This window comes from Notechis scutatus, chromosome 3, assembly GCF_049901735.1.
Source record: "Notechis scutatus isolate UNSWTSFEM ecotype Mainland chromosome 3, rNotScu1.2, whole genome shotgun sequence".
Classification (NCBI taxonomy): domain Eukaryota; kingdom Metazoa; phylum Chordata; class Lepidosauria; order Squamata; family Elapidae; genus Notechis; species Notechis scutatus.
The window spans coordinates 39,401,828-39,426,194 of record NC_142011.1 but is presented as its reverse complement, the minus strand read 5'-3'; the positions used below and the strand labels follow the sequence as shown (position 1 = coordinate 39,426,194).

Here is a 24,367-nt window from a genome sequence, read left to right as displayed (position 1 = left end):
AGACCCAGAAATCAAAGAAGATTGAGATTGGCTATAATAACAGAACCTTGCAAATCTGATTGTGCTGTACCTACTTTCCCCTTATATTTCAGTGAATTATGAAGGCATCTGTGTGATCTGCTTCCAAATATTATCAAATGTTTCAACCCCTTTTGACTGGTTTGTGTACATTTTTCTCAAATTCATCCTCTTTATTCTCTATAGTTCCAGAGCAGCTTTTGAGAATGAAATCCAAACTGCTGGACAGCCCTAACAGAACAGCAGCTCCCATTCATAATAGAGATTTTGGCCTTGAATGTATCATAAGATTCAGTATTGAACCAAACCCTCCTGAAACAATAGAAGTCAGGGATCAAATTGTCTTTTAGATTGCTTGTCCTGTCTCTTTAAGAGACCTATTTATTTGTATTGATTTTGGGGTTTATTATGTCAATTTAAAGATGATTTGGGGCTTCTACATGGGTAAAAATATTCAAGAATAAATAAATAGAAGATATAAAAGTGAACTATTTTGTTAACAGAATGTAGGGGTGTTATGGCAAAAACAGCAGCTTTGAAGATCCTAGAAATTGGAGTGAGTGAATGCTAACATTACATGACTTATCTACATGGCTTTTGGAAGATACTAATGCATTATTTATGGCCAGCCAGCAGGCAGAAGCTGTGGAAAGAACTTTGGGAAAATCTCCTATGCAAACAGCAGGTGCAGACAAATGAGACCAGCTGCATAGGTGATGGCTGGGGAATTTGTGAGCTTGATTTGCCTAAATGCTTCAAGCTCAGACCCCTGGGACTTTTATCCCCCCACCCTCCAAGTCAGTTTCTTCTTACAAAGGTCTCTGAACTTTACTTACTGAGAATAATTGCTCCATCTGCAATGGAAAGCCTAACGGGCGCTTTGGTATATGTGTTTGGCTTGCCTTTGAAAACAAAGAGTAACATTTTAAGTTCATTTTTAAAGTTTTTGTCTGTCCTGGGGGGAGGCTCTGATTTCATATTTTAAAAAAATGAATGTACCATTTTTTAAATTTTAAATACACTAGAGTGCTTTTTCTCATATCTTCATGATAAACTCTCACATATTTCAAGTTATGTAATATACCAGGAATATACCAGAAGTATATCTGGTTTTCTCATAAACATAAGTTTGTGCAATTAACTGAAATCTGATTCAATCATTGTAGTTCAACATATTGGGTAAACCCAGGAAATGGAGTTTATTCAATACATTGCAGTTAAGAAAACAAATAGTTTGTACACCACAGAAATAAGCAGGCATTCTGCAAACTAAGCATAATTTTCAAGAACAATCTCCCCTTATGCCTGAAGAAAAAAGTTTTCAATCAGTGTATGTTACCTGCTCTAACATATGCTAGTAAAACACGGACACTAACCTCACAATCTATACAAAACCACGAGTGGTGCAAAGAGCCATGGAAAGACACATGCTCAGCATTACAAGACATGATAGAAAGACCTGCACATGGATTAGAGAACAAATTAAAGTATATAATATCATCAAGAGAGTAAAAGAATTAAAATGGAATTCACATAGCAAGAAAAACTGATGGCAGGTGGACCAAAGCAGTCATATAATGATCCCACTTGATAAAAAGCATCCATGAAAGAGACCTAAAACAGATGGATAGATGACATCAGCAAGTATTGCAGGCCCAATTGGCAAAAGAAAGCTCAGGACTATTTTGGTTAGAAACATGTGGAAGAGGTCTTCATCCTGCAGTGGATAAACAATGGCTAAAATGATGGTGATGAAGAGTTTGCAGACTGAAAAAATTGCAAGATAACTTTTATGAGATGTTTTAAACACCCATAAAGGAATAGAATAGAGGGCATATTAATACTTAATGTGAATTAAGAGAAGATAACTTTTTTCCCGATAAGATAGAACTGGAGTGTTTAGCGTACCCGTTTGCAGAATGTCCTACTTCTCCATTGGTAGAAGATTTTTCTGTCCTTTTTCTCCTACTCTGTTATAATTCTGTGGGTCTTCTGCCAACATCCAAGTAAGCCTGGATAAAGTCTCTGTGTATTATACTTTGAGGAATGAATGTGTCCCATATTTCATCAAATGGGCCATTTAAGCTCTTTTCATTCCAGCTTACTTTTGATTTAACAATAGAAAGTTACCATTTTAATGCAGCCCAATTGTAATCCTGCTGGAGGTGAAAAATTCACAGTGGAAGTTACTACTGTATATTATAAAAGTTAGCTTTTAAGTGTGTTCTGAAATTGATGTAGCTGTCTATGTCTGGGCAGTTCTATAAAATAAGTTCAGTTACCAATTTTTAAGTTCCCTTATAAATTGACTTATTATAGATCTTATGCAAGTTTAGTTTATAGGAAAATCTTCTAGTTTTAGGTGTGTGTGTGTGTGTGTGTGTGTGTGTGTGTGTGTGTGTGTGTATACTGTTATGAATGGGAGATCAAACTTCACACCAGTCCCAACAATCAATCTCTTCATTCCCTAAAACATTTGCATGTGTTTTGAACCCAGATTTTAAATATGAGCCTTTTCTTCTGCCTTTTCAAATGAATAGATTTTCTCAAAATTAAAGGTTGACATCTGTCATATGTTTACAGAACAATTCATTCTGCTTTTAATGGGTGGGCAGATTAGATTTTTATTTCACCTTTTTTTTCTTCATATAAACTCAAGGTGGCAAACATTCTTTCCTTCTCCTATTTTCCCCACCATGACAACCCTGTAAGTGAGTTGGGTTGAGAGTCCATGACTGTAACCAAAGTTACCCAGACCAGAGAACTTTCATGTCTAAAGCAGGACCAGAACTCAAGTTCTCCTTGTTTCTAGGCCAACATTTTAACCACTACACCAAACTGGCTCTCTAGCTCCCATCTTGATAGCTTCAGTCCTGATATGACACTTTATGCTTTGCAAATATTATTGTGCATAAAATAGCAACTGCTACCCAGATTTAGTGCCAGATTACTCACTATCCAGATACAACTTTCTTTTGTTTTCTTTTTCCAATAATTTACATTAATATGATAGAAATGGTTTGGTATAAGAAACTGAGCATATGAATATTAGAGCAATGAAACATAACTCTCTGTATGGGCTGATAGTATCTGAATATATTATAGTCAGAAAACAAAAACCTAATGTGGCAACTGGACAGGGGTGGGATTCAAATTTTTTAACAACCGGTTCTGTGGGTGTGGCTCAATTGGTGGGCATGGCTTGGTGGTCATGTTATTAGCTGGGTGTGGCCAACTCAATATCACTCACATCGAGGCACGCATCTCCTCGCCTGGCCTCTCATGACTGTGGGGATGCTGCAACAGTTGTAAGTATGAAAAATGGTCATAAGTCACTTTTTTCAGTGCCATTGTAACTTTGAATGGTCACTCCACACAAGCAAAGTACCAGCAAAGGAGAGGAAAAACTCCAGAGAAGTTCCTGAGACAGGAAGTCTAATCCTGCCAAAAATGTAATAAAGGTTAACGGAGAGGCAATTTCTGTAAGCAATACCAGGATGTTTCCTTCCTGCCTTACTTACAGGATTAGGCCAGTAATTTCTTCTAACAACCGGTTCTCCGAACTGCATAGAATGTTAACAACCGGTTCTAGAAAATAGGTGTGAACTGGTAGAATCCCTTCCCTGCAACTGGAAAAAAGGAAAAATTCATTTTAGGGATGCTTAGAAAAGGATTGACAATGAAACAACAAATGTTATAATTCTTTTATCCTACTATTGGACTATTACATCACATTCTGATTGTTATATCAAAATTATAGAGAACTTGAAAGAATATAGAAAAAAATACCTGTTAAAATGACAGGGTCACAAATGTTTCATAAAAGAAAATAACCAAAATTTCATACTTTTTATTTAGAAAAGAACAGAATAAAAGTGGAGATAATATTGGAATAGAAAATTATGGATGGGACAGAAAAAGTAGTAGGGAATATTTCTTGTTTCTATTATACTATTATTGGGATTACCTAATGAATCTGAAATGTGAAAGGTTTAAGAAAGAGGAACTCAGATGTTCTTTATAACAGGGGTCCCCAACTGCCGGTCCCCAACCGCCGGTCCGCGGACCGGTACCGGTCCGCGGAACAAGTCTTACCGGGCCGCTGGTTGCTGGGCGCCGCCATCTTTTTGGTAAAAGTGCTTCCGGTGAGCTTTTCTGGGTAGAAAGCTCACTGGAAGCACTTTTCATCAAAAAGATGGCGGCGCTGCGCTCGATGAGCTTTTCCGGGTAGAAAGCCATTTCTACCCGAAAAGCTCACCGGAGCGCTGCGCCCGCCATCTTTTGACGAAAAAGTGCTTCCGGTGAGGTCACCGGAAGCACTTTTCGTCAAAAAGATGGCGGCGCCCAGTTGATGCCGGTACCGGGCCGCGGCGCCCAGCTGATGCCGGTACCGGGCCGCGGCGTCAAAAAGGTTGGGGATCACTGCTTTATAACACACATAATTGAACTGCGGAGCTACCTAATCACAGCATACATTGTTATCTTTGAAAAATTGAATTCATAGGTACAATTGTTATGATGCTTGTCAACTATTTCCAGGCATGAGAGCACAATGCCCTGAAATATTGTCACTGAAGAAGAGCAAGTAATGGCTATGATTCCATCATTAAACACTACCTGCTGGCTTCCATGGGATCTGGCTAATATTTACCGTATTTATCGGCGATAACACGCACTTTTTCCCCCTGAAAATAGGGGGCAAATGATGTATGCGTGTTATACGTCGATATAATGTTAAGACGCCTTCGGTGAATGCTGCTGGGATCGGGGATCAAGGACACAAATGAAAGAAGGGGGGGAGGAAGCAACCGAAGCCTGTCCTTCTCTCTGGGTCAGCTCTCTCAGTCGCTCTCTCGCTCCTCCACCAGCACAGGAAGAAACTGCTTCAAAGAAGCGGGGCTTTTCCTGTCGCCGCAGCTTCCCTGAGCGCCCGTTTCTCCCCCCACCCCCACCCCGTCCGCCCGCCCGCCCGCCCGCAGTGCTCCGTTCTGCCTGCCTGCCTGCCTTCGTTAATGGTTGAATCGGAACAGCTTCGCTGAGTAAAAGAGGCGAATAGTTATTATTCTCAGCCAAAGCTGCTCCCAAACAACCAGAAACTAAGGCAGGCAGGCAGGCAGGCAGAATGGGACACTGTGGATTGAAGCGCGGGGTGGGAGTGGGGGTGAAACAGCGCTGAATAGCTGCGGCGACAGGAAAAGCCCCCGCTTCTTTGAAGCAGTTTCTTCCTTGGATGGTGGAGCAGCGAGAGCGAAGCCTCCTTCTCTTCTCTTCCCCCGTCCTTGCAAAAATTTTCTGCTTGAAACCGGTCCCTGGTACAAAAAAGGTTGGGGACCACTGATTTACCTTATAAGTGGTAATAATATTAATAAAAAAAGTTCTGAGCTACCCTTATTTTGCTTCAAAGTTTTTATTTAGAAATTTAATTTTTTTCCTGAAATTTCCCTCTTAAAATGAAGATGCGTGTTATACGCCTGTGCGTGTTATACGCCGATAAATACGGTATAAGAAACAGGATGCTTTTTATTTAAATGGGACTTTGTTCTATTCTGGCAGGGTTTCAAGTATCCTTATAGTTTCTAGCAAGGATTCTTTCAGGTGTGGTTACTGTTCTGTCTCATTCAAAGAACTGGGGATTGGGAGGCAAAGAAACAAGTTTGATAATATCAAGTTTTATTTTTCCTGGATGTAGAGGATGTATTCCCCCATATCCATCTTTTTTTTTTTTTTTTTTACTGGAATACATGAAAGTTGAAAGCATCCTGTCTGGTGCACTCGAAAATGTCAGGTTTAATCAACTTTTCCAAAATTTTTCAATAATCCAGTTTGGTATGGTGCTGGTCTAGAAAGTGGGAGACTGTGAATTCTAGGCCACTCTTGGGGGTGAAACCCTGACAGATGACTTTGGATCAGTCACTTTCAGCCTAACCCATTTCACACAGGATGGTTATTGTCCAGAAAATAGGTGGTATAAAAATCTAATTATCACATTTCTTAACATCTGTTGAGGTTGGCTTTCAATTGCCTGATGATTCCTGCAGGTGCGGCTGTCCCATTTTCTCCATTGAAGTGTGAAATACAATATAGAATGCATTCCAGTATATAAACGTTGCATGTAACATATATGGACATGTAAAAAAATTAAAAATAACATTATATGACTTTTTGCTTTCTTTGAAGTAAATTATTTCCCATGGTTAAGATAAAGGAGTACAATTTCAGAACCTTGCCAATTTATTCTAAGATATGAAGTAACAAATCCCATAAGTGACTCTCTTTTCCCCTGTATCATTGTATGTAATTAAATACTAATGAATTAGCTAACAATTTGCTATTTCATGACAGTGAGTGCCTGCTGCTGGAAGCTAATGTTTAAAGACAAGAGTTATTTGCCTAATGATAAGTTTGTGTCAGGCACAAGCAAGGAGAACAGCTCCAAGAATGATCAAAGAGGCTTCTTTATTGATGAATGCTAGTGTACAGGAATCTCACCAGAATATTTCCCTTCCCTTGGGAAAGGATAGATATTCTCCTAATGCATGAACACCAAAAGTTTTTTCTCCCTCACACATAGTCTAAATTGAAATGTCTTCCTGTTAGGGCCCCCTCCCCTTCAGCTGGTGGTTCCTACACTGGTTGTCTGTAAATATGGAGCAAATGTTGATCAGGTGGCTTCCATGGGAAATGGTCAACTGAAGACAGTTCCACAGACAAGCTGAAACAGATCAGCTTTGATGTTCTTCTGAAAAAAGAGAATGATGAGAGATTGCCCAAACTGTTTAACCTTGTGATCATTCCTTTACCTCACAAGGATCAGAAGACAGCACTCTCAGGTGAGGGAGGTTAAGGAGGAGGTGGAAAATCACCATCTTGCTCCAGCTGCATATTGGAGCCCTTCAGGGGCACTAAATTTATGCACTTCTCTTACTTACTATTTTTAGAAATTGCCTATTAATGGATTTAAAGAAGTTAGACACCTTTATGATTTCTGGTTTGCTAGCCTTCGGCAGCGGCAGGGATTTGCGACCGCGCGATCCCTGCTGCGTTCGCCGCCAAGGTTCCCCCGATCCATTTGGATCTGGGGGATATAGTTGCCCCATAGAGACAGCTGAAGACAGGGGCGATCCGGCAAGGGGTTTGGGGGTGCCGCAAACCCCCTCCCCAGCCGGCTAAACTCCCTTTTCCCAAGGCGGAGGAACGGCGGTCAGTAATGGCCGCCACGAAGAAAGCTGCAGCCGGGTAAGCAAGTGCAGGAGGGAGAAAGCTGGAGAAAGTGAAAGGTGCTTTTAACCGGGACAAGACGGGAGAAAGTGATTTGGAACCTTGAAAGCTGTTAAGGATATATTGTTCCTTGTGAGAGCCACAAGCTGCGAATACCCTAAAGGGGAAAGTTTTTTTTTCTTTGTTCTACTCTCCTTCCTAAAGTGACAGCGGGAAAAAAAAAATCTTTTTGGCTGTGAGTGGGAAGGGAGAGTGAAAAAAAAATCAGAGCAAAATTTGAAAATAAGGAGAAGATTGCCTAGAATTGCAAAGAGTTTAAAAACTTCCAAAAAATATATTTGAAAAGGATTTGTGATTACTTTAACCTCAGAAAGAAAAAGTGAAGAAGAAGAAGGTATTTAAAAGAAACAGTCGGTTTGGATTGTTTGGTGATTTTGGAACCTTTGGAAATTATTTCTGATTAAATCATCTGGGTGGTTGTTTGGAAAAACCTTTTCTCTACACAATGGCATCACCTGTGGATGGATTGGAACTTATATATCAAAAATATGAAAGAGAAAAACAAGGAGGGGAAGATGGACTTGGCACTATTTTTCAATACTTAGAAATGGCGGTTTATATCTATGCGAAGCAGAATGAGGATGATGGGGACAAAGAAGAAGAAGAAGCCATCTTTGATGAAAAAAGGACTTTGATTGGAGATGGGAAAAAGCAAGAGAAAAAGGAAAAGAGGTCTTTAAGATCTGGAAAAACAGCCCAAAAAGAGAAGAATAAGGTGAAAAAGGGACATTATGTTAAGAAACAACAGAAAGGGGGAAAGCAGAATAAAAGGGAGGTGGAGAGACAATGGGTTAAAGAGGACAAGGAGAAGAAGAAGCAAGGGAGAAAGGAAGGGATGAGAAGCTCTAATGGTGGGGAGCAAGATATTAAGAAGCAAAAGTTTTTCAGAGATAATGGATAGATCTTATTGTTAATGGGATTCTAGAAAGGTACATAAGATTGTATTTTTATATCTGTATTTAGAAGTAATTATAGAAAATTAGAAATAATATGTAGCTTAAAATGTGATAAAATATAAATAAGTGAAATTTTTGTTAAGAAAAAGAGAGTACTGTAATGAAATATGATTCAAGATTGTGATGTGGGGGGTAATAATCGTGGAAAGCATAAGTGTTCCCACAAAGGCATAATATTCAATTGAAATGGATAAAATGTTTAAGATATAAATGATTGTTAAAATTAATGATTAGAACATGGTATACTAGTAAAATATTTTGTGAAATGAGATTTGAAGTAGAAGAAGGAGGAACATTTCAACGAAATATTGAGCTATAATATGTGATGTGGGGGGGGGATAATTATGGAAAATAGGGCTCTCATAAAAGTATGTGATTTAATTGAAAAGTAATGAGTTAAACGTCTAAGATATGAATGAATATCAATACTAATGAATAGATTTGTATTATTTTTGATAATATAGTATAATTTTAGAATGTACCAGACAGAATCCCAATGTATGTTATGCATTTTATATTAGGTACTATAAATATAAGGGAAAAAGATAAAGGCATCATACTCCATATAGTGTACAGGAGAAGTATTTCTTCTTTTTTTTAAAGAAGAAAAATAAATGATTGGCTGGAATAGAACAGACAAAGAATAATAAATATTAGGATATGAATTGAGAGGAGGAAAAAAAATTGAGAAAATTTAAAGGAGAGGAGAAGTTATATAGAAAATTGAAAATGTTAATAAGATATGAAATGGTATGTAAAATGAATATGAAACTGAACTTGTGTCTGTACCAAGAGTTTTAACCCGGGACTAAGCAACTTTCAGAAAAGAGATTTTTTATGCTTTTATGTTTTGTGTTTATGTGTATTTATGTATTGTTTGTCTTGAAAATAAAACTTGTTAAAAAAAAAAAAAGAAGAAGTTAGACACCTTTAGAATGATAAGATTGGAAATATTGGCTGAGTGAACACTCTTAATCCTCACTATAAGAATATGAAGAATTACTTTTATAATTTCTAAAATCTTAAAATAAACAGCAAAATGTGAAGTAATATTTTGGCTACAGACATTTTAAGGCTTCAAAAATGTTGGTTTTGAATATTAAAATTTTGAAACTATTTTTCAAAAAAAGTATGCTTGTGGTAAAGAAAAATTGTTTTTGAGATTGGAGATATAAGGCAAACAATTTATAATGGCATTTAGAGACATCTTTGAAAAATTGCATAAAGATCAGCATCAAGAAATGGAGTGAGCAGCCTGCTATGGAATGAAGATATCACAGAACAAGATAGTATATCCAGCAAAATTTACTTGCAGAGAAAATGAATATTTTGAATGTTCAAATCTGTCACCAGATACGCTGGATAAGATTTTAAAAACCAAGAGGGAAATAAAAATGAGAATCCCAGAAAATAACTGAAATAATTCCCCTTTGTTAGATTTACAAAAGAGACCATTTAAGACACCAAAGGAATTTGTAAAATGGTTCTTAACCATCCAAATGGATCATGGAGAAAGACCCTTTTATATGAAGAAATTTTTTTACAAAGTTGTTTTATTCAATAAAGGATAAAATGGGATATGTTATTATTCTGGATTGTTCTTTTTGGATTTTTTTTAATACTGATTGCTCGATGAGATGATTTTTTTTTAAGGAGAATTATTTCTTTTTGCTTTTTTTGTCTCTATTGAGATATAAGAATTATTTCATATTTGTGAAATATGGATGTGCCTATAGAGTGGAGATATGGAATACGTATTTGAAAATAAGATATTATTTATGTGTAATGGTTTTTTTTTTAACTTTGTTTATATTAGGATATTGTGGCCATTGAATAACTTTCAAAGGAGATTTTAGTAGTTAAGAAGTGGGATATGGAGTGTTGAGTTTTATATAATTGTTCATATTTGTCACAATCAAGATGGGGAGGTCTTTTTAATATATTTTTTTAATTATTTTTCTCTCACGCTTTATTTCTATAATTATTTATTGTTTTATTCATGCCTCTAATAAAATTATTTTTAAAAACAAACATGTACATCAGTCAAGGTTGTGGTTTTTTTAATTACTTAGATATGAAATAAGGTGTGAATGAATTCCACAGCCACAAGCTATCTTGGATGAAGGAGATGAATTCTGTTCTTTCTTAACTCTTAAATATACTGTAGGCCTTGTCCATTTCTTCCAAACTTTGACAATTTATAGTTTTATAGTTGAGGGGGGGATTTTAAAAGGTGCACTAATGGCATGTAAGAAAGGGAACCTGGGAACTGATTGTTAACTTTCTTTTATGTATGTGTCCCTCAGCTATTCACCTACATCTTTATTCATAAATTGAGAGGAGGTCTAAGTTCTTAAAATTACGTCTTTGAGAATGTGTAGTATATTTATATATCTGGCTATATCTGCTGAGGAAGGATCACTTCTAGCTCTTTATCAGTGAAAACTTATATTTGTATAAAATTACAAATGAAGGCAAATATATGTGTTCCAGGATAATGTTGCACACATTCCAGTAGAGCAAGGGTGACTGACCCAGATTGGATCCTCATATACATTTGCCCTCAGAAGGTTATTTATTATCATGCAATGGATCAAAATATTGTTATGTCTTTAAATAAATGGAACTCTGTCACTGCTGTCTCTTGCCTATTACCCATCAACCTTCTATTCCAAAGAAGCGTGTTAGTTCATAGGAAAATTCATAAAATTCATTTACCAAATAATAAAGCACCAACTTCAATACAGAAGCTAGGAAGTCCTGAACTGAAGCTAAGAAATGTGAATTATGTGATCCACACTTGCCTTAGATAAGGGTGAGGATCAGAGGTGGTATTCAGCAGGTTCTGACCAGTTCTGGAGAACTGGCAGCGGAAATTTTGAGTAGTTCGGAGAACCGGCAAATACCAATTCTGACTGGAGATTTTACAGTATCCTTCCCCTGCCATGCCCACCAAGCCACGCCCACAGAACCAGTAGTAAAAAAAATTGAATTCTACCACTGGTGGTAATGCCAGTTTTTCCTTTGCAAACAATATGCATTTTCTTGTTTTGAAACACCTATTGGTCCTTATGCTTATCCTGCTTGTTCATTCCCCCTCTCCCTTTCTAAAAGGAACAGCTTTTGACTGTAAGTATTGTACTTTTTCTGCTGCTGTCTCATGAATAATATGTTATAAGATGTAATTTATTGTACTAATACAGATTGCCAGCATAGTATTATTTAAGTTATTGCTATTGATGAAACACAGACTAAAGGTTAGCCTGATTATGAATATATAAATAAATGTACACAGGATTCCTTGACTTCCCATTTTATTAATTAGAAATGAATTGTTTTCCTTAGTACACAGGATGCAACAAGCTGTAATTATGCCCCATCACTTCTAAGCAGTATGTCAGTGTTTCTTTGTTTGATTCTTTGTTTTTATGGACCTGCAAATTAACTCTCTTTTCATTAGTTAGGAAAGGCAAATTAAATAAGGTTCATGGCATTCAACGTTTTCAAAGCAAACTCAGTGGGGTAGGGAATGAGATTTGTGTGAACCATTTAAAGATGGTAGGAGAAGTAAAGACTTAAGAGGTTTGAATGAGAATGGAACTTATCATTTGGAAGATAACATAAAAATAGCTGAATGGTTGTCTGACTTTATCTAAAGCAAATAATAGTTTAGATTCTTAACTGATATGGAGCATGGTTAATGTATCTTTTTAAAGGTTCCTTTAATGAAGAAAGTTATTGACACAATCAAATGTTGAAGTGTTTAATATAGCACATTCTCCAGTCATTTGCAATCAGATTCATTTTGATTGCAATCAAAATAAATTGATTAAATTAAATTAAACCAAGATAACTAAATAGCTTATGATAACAAAGGTAATCAACAACAATTTTCAGAATTGTTATGGTATAGCTAAATGCAAATGTTATATAATTGTTCTTTCTCTATTGATTCCGGAGGACTAAGGGAATAAAGAAGGAAGATAACTCACATGTCAACAGTACATTCTAGAAAGTTATAGAATAGTACCTTCTTGATAGTACCAAACATACATATTTCATCTCTATTCAGACCTGGAAAAGATAAATATTACTATCAAATAATATTATGAATCTTTGATTTTGCTAAAACACAAGTAGTCATTAACTATTTTAATTGAGTAAACATTGCTTGAAGTAAGGACTACTATTGTATTAATGTTATAATTGTGAGAACAATAACCTGCAACTAGGAAATACCTTGAACATATCTCTGACCAACAATCTAGTGTTAATTGCAGGAAGAGTTAGGAAATAATACTGAGATAAATATCTGCTAAACTAAATGCATATATAATTCATATTCATTCACAATTTTAAATTGCGGTCCATCCTTTTTCAATATTCATTCTTCTCAACTGACTATTTTTCTCATTTGATATGAACAAATAGCAGAATTTTGTTTAGAAAGCAGTGAGAAAATAATGTATTTGCTATTTATGCATTCTAAGTGTGAATGTGATTCATGTTCCAATCCCTATACATGCCTTGCTCATATGAGAGTAAATGTATTAATTCCTGTACACAATGAAGCAGAATAGGTCATGAGTCCTATTGTAAAATGTAGTATGTCATCATTTTAGATTTCCAATGGTGTAGAACTATAGCTCCCAGCATCTTCCATCATTAGTTATATACACTCAGAATACTAAATGTCACTCAGCAACATACTGAAACCCACAGATTCCATGTTTCTGCCACATATAATCCATATTTGCTAAAGTAATTCTGTCATTGCTAATGTTAAATCAATGCATGTTAGTTTGTACAGCAGCACATGGTAGATTTTATTATTTTATTTGTTTATTTTTATATATTTTATTTTTTCCAGCATATTGGACTATCGCTCCCATCAATTTACATAGTTAAATAAGTTAACATTATCTGCACAGGAACTAAACAATAAAAGCAGAACAGCAGCACTTGTTACAATTCTATCTCACTAGCCTTGGGAATTAAAATAACAGGGAGCCTTGGAGAGAGAGTCATTGTAGTGTGAAATGCATAAAGCCAATCCTTGATAAAAGAGTGCTTTTCTGCAGCAACTATGAACAGGAATAAACAGACTCCTACAACTCTTCAAAGTAATCCCATGACAAGGTGGAACATTTTCCTGAATGAGGATAAAGCCAGTCAGCATCCCTCATGGAAGGATGACCTTTAAAAGTTCAGTGTGAGTGGCAACAGAAGAAAATGGCTTCTGACTCTAAAGAACTGACAGGATGGAGTATTTCTCAGAGGTTAGTTGCCAGCAGCTATTCTGTTACCATAAAGTTATAATGCAGTGCAGCTTCCGGAGTTTAGCAGCTCCAGGGAAGGCAGTTTCTGGATACTGTAAGATAGTATGAAAGCCATCTAATCTTCATAGGCTATGCAATCATTCTTTTCATGTCTGCCTTTCCAATTTAAGAAAGGCAGTGCTAAATTTCTAAAGTAAAATACAATAACACAATGCCTAAAGCAGCTTGCTATTCAGGTAGTCATCTATAAAAAGAGCTCTCCCCTCACATGTCCATTGTTAAACCAGCTTTGCAGTAGAGAAATGAGCCTGGCAGAATTATCCTTTCTTCTCTTATGGTGCAACTGTTTTATATATTTTTTTCACAGTTCAAACGAATCCACAGCCTACTATGTCATGTTAGCTGGCAAATATGATTTGCAAGTCAATATCAAGGTTTCACTTGGAGGACAAGGGTAAATTATTGTGAGATTTGCATCTAGCTGGAGAAGAAAAACTCTTACATTTGTGAGAGAGCAGGAGAAAAGATATAAGCATAGAACATGGCTATGCAGAAACAAGGGGAAGTGTGGATTTCCAGATTTTGCTAAATAAATTTAAAAAATGCTTCATTACTGGCCTCTTCTTCTTCTTGTAGGCCTGAGTATTAGCAGTAAGCCATCATCCTCTCCACCTCCAAAACTTCTCCATTCAACTTGATCATGTCTTGTTGATGCATGGAACCATTGTACAAAAGTTGCTACTCATCTTTTTTCCCAAGACCAAAACTTAGATATTGCCAAAGATATAAGGATGACTCTGCCGTCTCCATTCACTAGAATTCCACAGGTCCAAAGGTACCAGTACCAGTTTCTTTTATTGAATTATTTCTGACCTTTATTATTTTACAAATAATTAAGGACAGCAACATACTATTCCCCCTTCTCCTCGTCTTTTCCCCATAATAGTCACCCTGTGAGGTGAGTTGAATAAATGACTGGCCCAAAGTCACCCAGCTGGCTTCCATGCCTAAGGTGGCAGTGGAACTCAATATAAATTCTCTATTGTTTCTAGGCAATGTCCAGTTGCAAGAATTGTGTGAAATTACAAATAAGATAAATCATCTCTATGGGTTCCTTAGTACTCTCGGCACCAAAAGGCAAAGTACTGTATGTTACATCTTCCCCTTCCTTTCCATTTGTATCCTTAACCATAGATGAGTTATTTTAACTTCATATCAAACCATAGTAATTGCTGCTATTTTGTAGTTGAGTCCTAGAAAATAAACTTTCCAGATGTTTAAATCCGTCTTGCTCTGGAATACATTGTATGAAGTCCTTGAATTTTTTGTGAAGTGGTAGGGAAGAAGGAGGCCACTTTTTCATACAAAGGTGTTTACAGGTGGCTATTTACAAAACTGTCCCCCTTATTTCTGCAGTTGGTGAACCAGCCATTATAAGTATTGCAGTGCTTTGCATATGCAGAAAAATGAAGCAATTTAGGTACTTTTCTATTCTATGCACTTTAGCTTATATTTCTTTAGCAAAATATTAATGTGGTTAGAATAGTAGATTTCAAGAGATACCTTATCAGGATCGTATCATTGAAAGCATTTGCTCTAGTCCATTTGTACACATTTCAAAATAGTTACATCTTTTTAGTGATTGAAACAGCAAAGTGCTTCAACCTGTTGGCTTTTGTGATGGGTAAGAAAAATATTTGCAATTTTCTTCCATTTTTATTTTTATTTTTCAGTTGAATCTTATTACAGCTAAATTATGTGCATGTTTGAAAAGTCAACTTCAAGCATGAGATTTTTAATACCATATTGATTTTGATACTGCCAGGAACCAGTAAGAGTAAATAATATTTTACCTAAGGTTTGTCTAATGAAATATGAGTTACCCTTTTTAGAACATTTTACCTATTGAAATAGAATACAGTGATGTCACTTGTTAGGCACATAATTGGATAGGGAAATAGCCATTTGGGAATGTAAGGTTAAAAGTAGAATTTAAAACAACATAAGGCTTTTATTTTGTTTTTTTCATCATGAAGATGGATCGGAAGGTTTGTCAAGTTGAAGTTATCTCCTTGTTGAAGTTGAAGTTATCTCCTTGTTGAAGAAGGTGACTCAAGGAAAGAACTTTCAGATTAAGAGTAAAGATTCAATTGAAGATTGAAATAGAGAGAATAAGGAAAACCTTTGATTCAAAGAAAACAGCTCATTGGTAGCATCCAAAGAAAAAGATGGAACTACTTTGGTGAAATGATGGTGCACACATTTCTAAGGATATTTATTTCAAGCAGTTGTTTTGTTGTTTTTAAATTTTTATATAGAATTATGAGATGTCTGAAGCTTTCTGAACATAGTTGTTTTATATAGAATTATCTTTAATAGAATAATGTATTGTATATAGAATTATCTTTAAAAAATAAGAACAGATTCTCAAAATAGCTAGGAAACATCCTGGTTGCCTTCTTAAAATATTGCATATATTTCTCTTAGAAATATTAATTCTAGATGAAACCATTCTGACCATTTATTTCCAAGAATATTTTCATTTTTAATTAAAATGGGGTTGCCTGTCTGGGGCTGCAAAATTCCAAATGATGATAAATTGGCATAAGTTTTCTGTATCATTTCTATATTACTTTCTCTGGATTTTTACATTTTAATTTCATTTAAAACTCATGGGCTTCATTTAGTTGTCTAAAGTTCTTTCTTATTTAAAGTTCATTGCCTTTTTTCATTGAACCCATGCTCACAAAAGTAAGAAAGGGACTTTGGTAGCATTTAATTCTAGGTTAGTCATTAAATGTCATGCTGATGTTTTAGTAATTATTTATTATTGCGATGTTGTTTTAATAGGAGTTTTGGTTTCTTACATGACTTTGGGGGATGGCAATGGCTTTTGGTCAGATTTTGGCATATCTGGGGATTCCTCTTGAAGGTGTGACTTTTCCAGGAGTGTCTGACTTCAAATTTAGCCTCTGCACTATTAAAATAAAAAGCAAGTATGAAATTAAAACAACATTTAAAAGAACCGAAGTTAAGCATCACTTTAAAACAAAGCTCAGTTAAATAAGCAACACTAAGCAGAGCAAAAAAGAAAAAAAAGAGAGAAATAGTGGGGAAAATATAGGCAGATGATCAGAAAAAAGAAAAAAGCATCTAACCAGGTTCAAAGATTTGCCCTTCATCACGCATCATGGCTTTGAACAGTCAAGACTTTCACATAAAGCTTTTTGTAAGAAAAAGGAAAAAATAGACTAGGTTATTAACCTTAGAAGTACACAATGAATTTCTTTATGTTGCAAAATATAAAAAGGTCCTAAGATTATTTTATACACTGGGAGGAGATAGCTATTTCATGTGTAAGAGAGAAACAATGAAAGTTTTTAATCAGGTGACACAAAGAACCTTGGTTTGGGATTTGAAATCATTAATAATGGCTTAGGTTGCTGCTTGCTTTCCTGGAGCTCAGGTGTAGGAACAGTAAACTTTGATATCTGAAGTCTGAGTGCTGCTGAGGCATAATTTAAGCTTGTTTGTTTGTAGTTGTACACAAAATTTCAATCCTGACTTGATTATGGGGTTGATGACAAGGGTCAAAAACCTATTAATTACAAATCCCAGGATTTTTAATTCCACATATTTTCCTATGACATAAGGTTGCAATGTCCTTGGCAGACATTATTTTAAATAATACTTTTTACATTTATTTTATTGTTTGCATAATTTCTTTTCAATTTCTACGAATATGCACCGTAAAGAGATATACATGTACAGACAACAAACAAATATACACAATATATCTTGTGAAGAAATGTAGCACTGGTTGCTGCAGTTGCACAATATACCTAACCTGATTACTCAACTAATCTGCTGGATTTACATAATATTTTAAACCATAAATGATCTAAATGGACTGAATTTGCACCTGGAAAACTACAAAAACCTAACCAAGGTTAATACTAACTAAACCTAGCATGTTGTACAAATACATGTAGTGATTCTTTTTCTGACCTGGTTAAATGCTCTATGAATAAGCTGCTCAGTTTAGAGTTTAAAGTATCAATCATCAAACATGCAAATGCAAATGAATTACCTTTTTAGGTGAGTGCACAATTTGAACAATATCCCCTGAAATTGTACATGTTTATCATCTCATGGAATTGAAATATGTGGAATCTCCTTATTTTCACTTTAACAATATTCTCACGGAAGGTTCATTTTGGGGAGATTAGTTTATGAAAACCCTTGTCTTCATTTTTACCCATATAAACTATTTTCATTTATGTTCTATTCTCTCCACTGTCTTCCCCTCCCCTCATCTCTTTGAATTTCAGCAGTGTGTTTGCGCCAAGAGAAGCTCTAGTTCTCTGATTATATTCTGCCCAGTGAGTGGGATGCCTTAATCTGCTTGAGCAGTTTTATAGCAATGGGCTTTATATGTACTGCACGCCCACATGATGCTATTTTGGAGAAAACTTGCCTTGTATCTTGTCAAGAACCTGATATTTGTAGAAACAGACAGAATTTGGCCTCAAATGGACCTTCAGGAACTCAGAGCTGAATATTATAAATATGAAGTGTTATTCCTGATGACAATTCACACATTCACTTCTACATTTTTTCAGTATTTCTCTGTCATATCTTTTGATGAGAATTCTTTCATCTGCAAGAATGCATTGTGTCAATAAACTCAGTCTTTAATCCAAGATTACATTTTCCATGCAGGGATTCTGACTTAGAACATTTGAATGGGCAGTAAAGGATGAATGACTGTTCATAAGCAAATTGCAGTTTTTGCTTACTAATACCATATTACTTCTGATGAGAGAGCATTATCTTATTTTAGAAATTCAATTGGTATGGTGTCCACTTATAAATGAAAGGATCCATTAGAATTCAGCAGCATTTTCTTCTGAATAAATATTCCTATATGTGTAAGACATCACTATCTTATTCTATGAATTTACCTAATTCTCTTTCTTCCACCTATTTTCCCCATAGTAGCAACTATGTGAAGTGGGTTGGACTGAGAGGGAATGACTTGGCCAAAGTCACCAAGCTGCTTTGTTTGAGGGAGGTCTAGAATTCCCAATCTCCTAGTTTCTAGGCTAGCATCTTAACCACTACACTTAACTGGCTTTTTAAGATAACTTCCTTTGGATTAATTTTGACTTCTGGTATTTTCATGGACATATTCACCAGTTTTCTTGGCAACAACATGGAAGTCGTTTGTCATTATGCTTTAGGGGGCAGTCATGTAAATGGAATAATTTCCTAAACTCTCATAAGCCCTCTATTGAAATATTAACCAGGTTCAGCCCTGTTTATCTTCAAAACCCAGATAAGATTGGATGACTGTTACTACTTGAAGGCTGATAGATAGGCAAATTACTATTCAGAGCTGATTAACTATTCACCTCATTACATGCCTCTCACTGGTTCTTTTGTGGAAACATGGCTGAAGCTCAGGGCATGATCTTGACTCACTAATGAGCCATTTTGGAACAAAAATAAATCCTCATGGGAAGATGCTGGGATATGTGGCCAACTTTGCTATTCTTTCAGTCTTAGTTCTACCAATCTATGGAGAGGAGCCAATAGCTTTCCTTGACTTAGGAAAAGGACTGCTGTACTTTAAAAAAAAAAAAAGATTCAGCATAGTGAGATGCTTGGATTATTGTAGCAATTGGGCCAGATCCAGCTGAAAAAAAGTAATCCGTTAAAAAGTACTGATGCTCTGATCATAATCTAACCAGATGCCTATTTTCAAATAACAAATTCTGTGTGACACATTTCTGCTTCAACTGGAGATACAATAGGCGAAGCCAGAATGCCCATTGTAGCAGTCATTTGTATGTTTGTATTTTTAAAAAAAAAAATACAAGCAATATTTTTCCTCTTATTTTTCTAAGAGCCTTTTTCTTCTCTTTTTTTTGTCTTGAGCCCTTAGGGCACATCATGTGTTATTTCTTCTCCTTTCTCTCATCATGTCTTTATCTTTGCAAAAATGAATCTGTACAAAGAGCACCATGAGAAACAATATTGTGTCCTGTGCCTCTCATGTATCAGACAGCGTGCAAATGATTTCCACTATTCTGATATGCTTCGTGACACCAGCTTCACAAAAGCAGAAATATATATATATATATATATATATATATATATATATATATATATATATATATATATATATATATATATATATATATATATCCCAGATTCCAAATGCTTTAAATGCATATATTGATTAGTTTCACTGAGACAGCCACTTTACTGGAGCTTACCTCTGAGAAAGCATGTTTAAAATTTCATTAAAGGAGCTTGTACTGCATAAGAATGCCAAATCCTCACCTTTATCATCAGACTTTGTCATTAAGAGTCCCATGGTTATGGATGGTTATTTCTTGCACATAACATACCATTTTGCAATTGGATAACAGTAAAAGCAATATAAAATCAGAGTTTTACACACACACACACACACAGAGAGAGAGAGAGAGAGAGAGAGAGAGAGAGAGAGAGAGAGAAACAAGATCAAAACAATTCTGTCTCTGACATTTAATACTTACACTGATGCCTTCCATATGCATCTGGGAATAATGTGAGTCGCAGTCTAATTTATCTAGAGAGAATCAAGTAGGGAAGGCTGGCTTAGATGAACAAAATAGATCAGGAGGCACTAAATGATGATAAAGATAAAAAATAAGCACAATGTGAACTTCTGTGTAGCAGAGATTCCAGATATGATATCTTCTTTCAAAATGCCATCCACCTTACTTCAAATGAGAGAGGAACATACAGTAAGACTTGCTTGGTTTTATATATATATATATGTTTGCTTTCTTAAGTTTTCGCAGGTATTTATATGTATGGTATTCAGCTTTGTTCGGGTATTTTCCCATGTTATTATAGTTGTGCTTTTAAAGTTGTAGCAACGTTTCGGCAGAATCTCATCTGCCATCATCAGGCTTCTGTATAGTGTTCGTCTGTGAGTCAGACTTTCACAGCCATTTCTGTTTTAAATTTGGTGCTAGCCTACACTGTGCCAGAATGGTTTTTTCTTCATCCTGATTGGTTGGGAGTCTTGGTCTGTATTTATTGGTCTTGGGGTTTGCTGTGTTCTGCTTGATTGGTGTTTCTAATATCTTCTGTCTTGTTTTGTAGCTTTTTTTGTCTTGATTGGCTCGCAACATTGTGTTTCCTGTATTGGAGGCTTTTAGTGTGGCTTGGCTCTGAGTAAATGGACGGCCATCATTTATTAGGAAGCTAGGTTTCATCTGGGTGCCTGGTTGGGGTGTGTTTGAGCTGGAGGTATCAGGGGGAGTCTGTTTGTGCCCAGGTGTTTGCCTGGCTTGTGGTGTGGAGATTTTTTTGTTTGAGAGTGCAGGCTTCCAGATAATTGACAGTCTGGTGGAGTCATCTCTTCTATTCATGCTTTCAGGTCTTTTTTCAATCTCTATGGCTTCTCTGATAATTCTGTAGCTAGTTATTTCAGCTTGGTTTGTTTGTATTTTTAGTTACAGTTTGTATGTACCTTGTTTTGGACTGAATTTTCTACAGTTAAAGGCTGTTCCTGAGGGAGTTTTTCTCCAGCCGAAGGTAACCTGGACATTGGGGGCAAAGTTGGAGATAATAAAGGGACTCTTGTTGCTTATTTGACTGTGTTTCCTTTGTGCCATGCCCCAGGTCATCACAATATAACAAGTTCCCAAGCTGTGCAACAAAATACATCTTGGATTGTGTTTGTAAGTGGACCATCTGCTAAATTACCTTATCAGAGAGGAACAGTTGATGCTAAATCTAATGTTCTTGTGGTACCAGGCAAATAAGTTTTTATACTTCCAAGGTTTTCCATGCTTTTTTTTACTTAAGGTTTTAATTTATTCTTATTTCTGCAAAACAACTTAGAGTTTCTTAGAAACCATATGGTGTGAAATGTGTACAGAAAATTTGCGGATTTAATTGATTGTGCGAGCATTTCTGTGCTATAGAAGTGTAGCAGCTAAGAATGAAAAGACATTTGCTACAGGTAGACTGAATCAGTAGACTGAATCAGTCTGCCTGTAGCCAATGTCACTGCTTTATGTTTTATAAGCTTTCCATTGCCATTATCTCAACTTATGAGGAGGTGGTTCATTTTTCTTCTTCTCTCTTTTCTTGTCTGTTCTTCTTTTGTGATGCAGGATTTACATTATAAGTATGCAGTATGTTATTTTTAACTGATTTGTTTCCCAACAATATACTTGCTAAACTATTGAAAGCACACATTCCTGCTAAATTTTTGAAAGCAAACTTGTGGAAGCACATACTTCTGCTTCTGCTTCCTGCTTCTTACTTTGCTACTGGATTAAGCATGGGTATTTACCAGCCAACCATCTTGCCTATTTGTGTGTAGACTCTATGCGTCTCACAGTCAGTTGCAATGATAGCTCAGTTAGCAAACTCTTTCTACAAACAGACTTTGTGTTCTATTCCAGTAGAAAACATAAGCCTCTGTTTAATATAACCAAAGAAGATCCAGCTGGAGAACTTTTTGTGCTTTAAGACAGATGAACATGGCAATATTGGTGAAAGCTGGAATTTTCTCAATTTCTTGGTATCTAGTATAATTTATTACACTGCAGTTCATATTGTATAATATTTAGTTTTTAGTTTTCCCCCCTGCTGAATCTTATGTCAGTTGAATTATTTTACTTGTACACAGTAATTTTACTTGTACACTACTTCCTTCAATTCAAGCAGAATCTTCTTACTGATTCTGCATTGCAGGAAAAAGCAAATATTTTAGCTAGGCTTACTGTTTACTGTTCAAGACTTTGAATGGGTGAAAATGTCATCTGCTACTACTTGCAAACAGACCTCCAAATGAAGTCCTGGAGATGCTGCGTGGACCAATGAGACAAAGTTTATATTTGCATTCAGACATGGAGCACATTCAGTGACTCTATTCAATCACACTCTTTGCACAATCTACTTCCTACGTATGCAGAAAAATTAGAGAACATCCCTGTGGATACCATCTTGAGTTCTCAGAGAAAATGTTTGGAGTTGGAAGTTGGAAATATGAAATAAATAATTAAGATTTTCTTTCTGATGATTTTGGTGAATTTTATATGTAATCCCTCTTATGTTTATTCAACTTAATATCCAGATTACTGCAGTTTCAGCCTAACTTTTGAAAGAGATCCATGATTGATGCCCTGTTGCCCTCTTCCTTTCAGAGTCCTCTTTAGTTTCAGTTGTTTCATCTTTTGTTTTCTTTCTCTTTTAATCATAAAGTAATTCTCCACTTTAATTCATTACAACTACTAAAGAAATATCTGCTTTATCTCCAGTATTACATTTCCCAAAGCATGGGTGAAGATAGGCTACTAAAATATTGATTGCATAAATTACATATTTTTATTTTAGTCTTTCTACTGAAGTATACAACATAAACATGCACATTCCCATTAGGAGGATTGCCAGGCAGCTACATTAAAGTACAATCTTCTGTTTTTGAACTGACAGAAAAATATGCTGGCATGAACTAAAATATTCTAGGGGCTGAGTCCTCTTTTGCCTCAAAAACAAGGTGAGCAAGTGGCATTGTCTTTACAGTTTTAATGTGGAACAAAGAAAGTAATTGGTGGAGTCTGGCTTCATTGTCCCTGCCACTGATCATAATCTCCCATCAAAATCACCAACTGTTCTCTGTAATATTTGATGAGGTAGGGCTGGTTGAATGGGGCTGATACTTTGAATGGCAGGTTAGCCATCTTTCAAATTGCTCAAATAACAAGTCACAGTTAAATATATATTCTATGATATGGCAGTCAAACTATTTCTAACATGAATCTAATACTCTTTTGAAGATAAAGTACAAAGAAACTCTTGTAAGAAGCATCGGGGCACTCCCTTTACCTCACTATGGGCTCTTCCTCCATGACTGTGAGTTTTCAATTAATCCAACATGCATGGGCAACTGGCTTGCTGTAAGACCCTGAAGGTAAACCAGAACAGAAGATGGATTCAACAGAATGACTAGAATTATAGTTTATTGAGATAGGCTTTCTAAAGATTCTTAATATCCCAAAGGTTTGGAATATAGTTCTTGGCAAGCATTTCAGAAAATAGCTAGTCAGTAACGTCTGTAAAAGCCCAAATGACTGAAATGGCCATAAATGGTGCCCCCTAACTGGATGGAAAACAGTAGTCCTCAACCTTTTTTGTACCAGGGACCAGTTTCACGCAGAAACACTTTTTCAAGGACCGGGGGGGGGAGGAGTCCAAGTTTGGTGGTTTGCTTGCAGACGTTTCATTACCTGACTAGGTAACATCTGATGTTGTTACCTAGTCGGGTAATAAAACGTCTGCCAGCAAACCACCAAGTTCAGGGAGCGCCAATGCCTCCTCATTGCAACCCTGAGTGACAGATATTCTCTTCTATTGGGACATTTAAAACGGAGGGTTTCAGCTGCAGATTCAGGAACTGCGCCGGGCTGAGGAGCGCCTTCAAAACTGAGCGCTGGGCGGTGGCGGCCCACGGCTGTCTCCGCGGCTCAGGACAAGTCCCTGCAGGATGGCTGAGAAGCCCCGCCTCTCGGCCCTGCCTCCCTCAGCCTCATCCCTCAGGTGTCTGCCTCGTTCCTCTCTCAGTCGCTCTCTTGCTCCTCCACCAGCCCAGGAAGAAACTGCTTCAAAGAAGCCGGTAGGAGTGCTTTTCCTGTCGGCGCAGCTCCCCGAAGCACCCGTTCACCCCCACCCGCCGCCAATCAATCCAGGTTCAATCCAGTGCTCCGTTCTGCCTGCCTGCCTGCCTTCGTTTCTGGTTGTTTCAGAGCACCTTCGGCTGAGAAA

The 24,367-nt window shown here is 36.4% G+C and overlaps 1 long non-coding RNA gene across 4 annotated transcripts in view; it reads right to left on the bottom strand.

The window, feature by feature from the left end:
• The window catches only part of LOC148131153 (uncharacterized), a 226,033-nt gene that overhangs the window by 90,991 nt on the left and 110,675 nt on the right, over positions 1-24,367 (bottom strand). Inside the window, exons 1-2 of one of the 4 annotated variants that reach the window (XR_015748498.1) lie at positions 12,245-12,326; positions 3,540-3,647 (exon numbers count right to left, since the gene is read on the bottom strand). The exons of 1 other annotated variant lie outside the window; for it this stretch is intronic. This is a non-coding gene — a long non-coding RNA (uncharacterized LOC148131153). Of the gene's footprint in view, positions 1-3,539; positions 3,648-12,244; positions 12,327-24,367 lie in introns of those variants that run through there. 2 more of the 4 variants (XR_015748499.1, XR_015748497.1) reach the window with 2 other exon arrangements.